The sequence below is a fragment of the Dromiciops gliroides genome, chromosome 2 (assembly GCF_019393635.1).
Source record: "Dromiciops gliroides isolate mDroGli1 chromosome 2, mDroGli1.pri, whole genome shotgun sequence".
Classification (NCBI taxonomy): domain Eukaryota; kingdom Metazoa; phylum Chordata; class Mammalia; order Microbiotheria; family Microbiotheriidae; genus Dromiciops; species Dromiciops gliroides.
The window spans coordinates 632,439,453-632,442,036 of NC_057862.1; the positions used below are offsets into that span (position 1 = coordinate 632,439,453).

The 2,584-nt window shown below is 36.3% G+C and overlaps 1 pseudogene; it reads right to left on the reverse strand.

Annotated features, from left to right (window-relative positions):
• Window positions 1–818: 818 nt before the first annotated feature.
• LOC122739439 lies at window positions 819–1,308 on the reverse strand (annotated as a pseudogene).
• Window positions 1,309–2,584: the final 1,276 nt, after the last annotated feature.

Here is a 2,584-nt window from a genome sequence, read left to right on the forward strand (position 1 = left end):
AAAACATATATCTGATTGCTTACTGCCTCAAGAAGAGGGGGAGGGGAGGGAGGGAAGGAGAGAGAAAATTTGGAATGTAAAACTTTAAATAAAACATCAAAAATGTTCAGGAATAATAAATTTATAGAAGAAATATTGCTTTATGCTTGAAAATTATTTTCTCTAGGTAATTTAAAAATTAAGCACTACTGTATCACAACACAATTAGGTTCCACTGGAAAGTCTAAGCAGATTTTCTTGCTATAATTGAAAGATCTGGTTTTCAGGGATATAGGCAATCAGTCGATATGCCTGCTAAGTCTCATGTCATAGTAAATCCAATAACATTGGTTACAAGAAATTTATGTACTAGCTTTTATTTAAAAGGTTCAGTTAGTAGGAAAAAAGATCCTAATTAAGCAATTAATTAGAAATAATTAATTTACATTGCTTACATAATTTATAGATACCTATCCTTCACAGTGCTGGGGATCAGATTAACATCTTACTTTAAAGTTTTACCAAAAATATTTTACTCTATTATTTTTATTTTTATTACCTAATCCAGAATATTTGCTTTATATTTAGAAAACAACAAAAAAGTTAATCTTTTTTTTAAAGTGATCATTTGTCCATAATCTCAGTTCATTTCATGTTGAATTAATGACTTCTATTTTCTTGAATCAGACAATCTTGAAAAGGAAAGCACTCAAACTCAAGTCCATGAAATAAAAAAAAAAATGAAAACTGTTAACATTTTGCTTAATTATCACATGTGGCCCATTTCCAAGTAGTGTGTAAGTCTCCAGGGAGCACTCCTAAGCTCCTTAGGCCAGAAACTAATTATACTGTCCTCAAGCATCAAAACGATCAGCCAGACCATTATTTGCTATCCAGAATGGTTCTCCCAAAAAAGGCTTATCACCTTAACATAGCTTGTTTCATCTAGTGTAAAGGAATGATAAATCTCAGCTTAAGTTTTATCATGTCTTATTTCTCCATGAGGCTATGGATCCACTTGTCTTCTTTATCTCTTATATCAAAATATCCACTTCTATCCAGGATACAATGAATTTCACCATCCAGGTATAAATGTTCTTAAAACATCTTGATCCTTTCTTTATAATTCAGCAATTTCTCTTTACAAATGGCTATTATGTTCATCCAGCAGCATTACTTTCTTTTCAAATCTTCTCTAACCCTGAATCTTTCTCATACTTGTCAGCATCCACTTTCCAGCTGCTCCAAGCTGACTCGATGCCTGAGCTCAAATCTGTGTGGTTTCCTTTGATGATCCGAAGAGTAATCCATATAATAGGCCTCCACCATTTCTGCTCAGTGGAATACTATCTGATTTCTTTGGAGTTCTATTTTAAGTAGGAGTTCCAGAGAAAAGGTAACCAGGCCTAGGGCATCAGGAGTCCCCAGACTTAATAAGCTCTTCTGGTGTCAGATTTGAACTCAAATCTTCTTGATCCCCAGCCCAGCAACTATCCACTACTCCCCCAGATGCTTGCAGTCTTGCATTCATTTCAGTTGCAAGGTTTCACACTTCTTGAAAATCCCTTGGGTGATTGTCTTCATTATTTTCATTTATGTTTGTCTTCTGTGTTGCTTTGCTTCTGAATAAATGCATTGTCTATTACTGGTTCAGTTTCTTTGACAATATGATTGGAAAGGAGTAAGGAAGGTAGAGAGGGAGAAGGTCTCCTGACCACAAGATTTTCTCATGGAGACCTGGCTTTGAATATCAAATTGAAATCATGGGTTACCAGAGTTGGAGTTCTTCAACCCTTAGTTGCCTAAGTGAACTGACATTGCCTGAAATTCTTCCAGCTGAGGCCTGCTGAGTCACAGCAGCCTCTTTGGTTAATCACTAATCTAGTCCTTTCTTGATTTAATTTCATTAAAAAAAAGAAATCACAGTGGCAAAACCATAGTGCTAGCACAATTAAAACTTCATCTCCCCTGATTCTCATCAAAGGATTTGAAGATAAAGTGTGGACCTCCCACCCCAATCCTCCAGACATTGCACACTTCTTACAGAAGGAATCTTAGAACATAGTATTTTGGGGGCAGCTAGGTGGCATAGTGGATAAAGCACCAGCCCTGGATTCAGGAGTACCTGAGTTCAAATCTAACCTCAGACACTTGGCACTTAACTAGCTGTGTGACCCTGGGCAAGTCATTTAACCCTCATTGCCCTGCAAAACAAAAAGAACATAGTATTGTATTTGAGCTGTAGAATTCCCTGTCCCCCTACCTCCTTGAAGCAATAACTCTAAAATATAAATTATTATCACTGGAAGGAACCCTGGGCATCATGTATGAGCATCCCCTAAATTTACACCTAAGGAGCCACAGTCAAGTTTGTTATTGTCAATTAAAGTAGATGTGAATGTTCTTAAGCTTGCCATATCCAAAGGCTGTGGAAGGAATATTTGAAAATGGGGTGGGTATCACAGCAAATAAATACAAGTTTACTATGATAAATCTATTTCTTTATGTTTATCCCCCCCTAAGATAAGTTTGCTCCAACACAGAACTGTTATTAGAAAGGGGATGGTCCTATCTCTGACCTACCAAATATGTGAACACTCACATT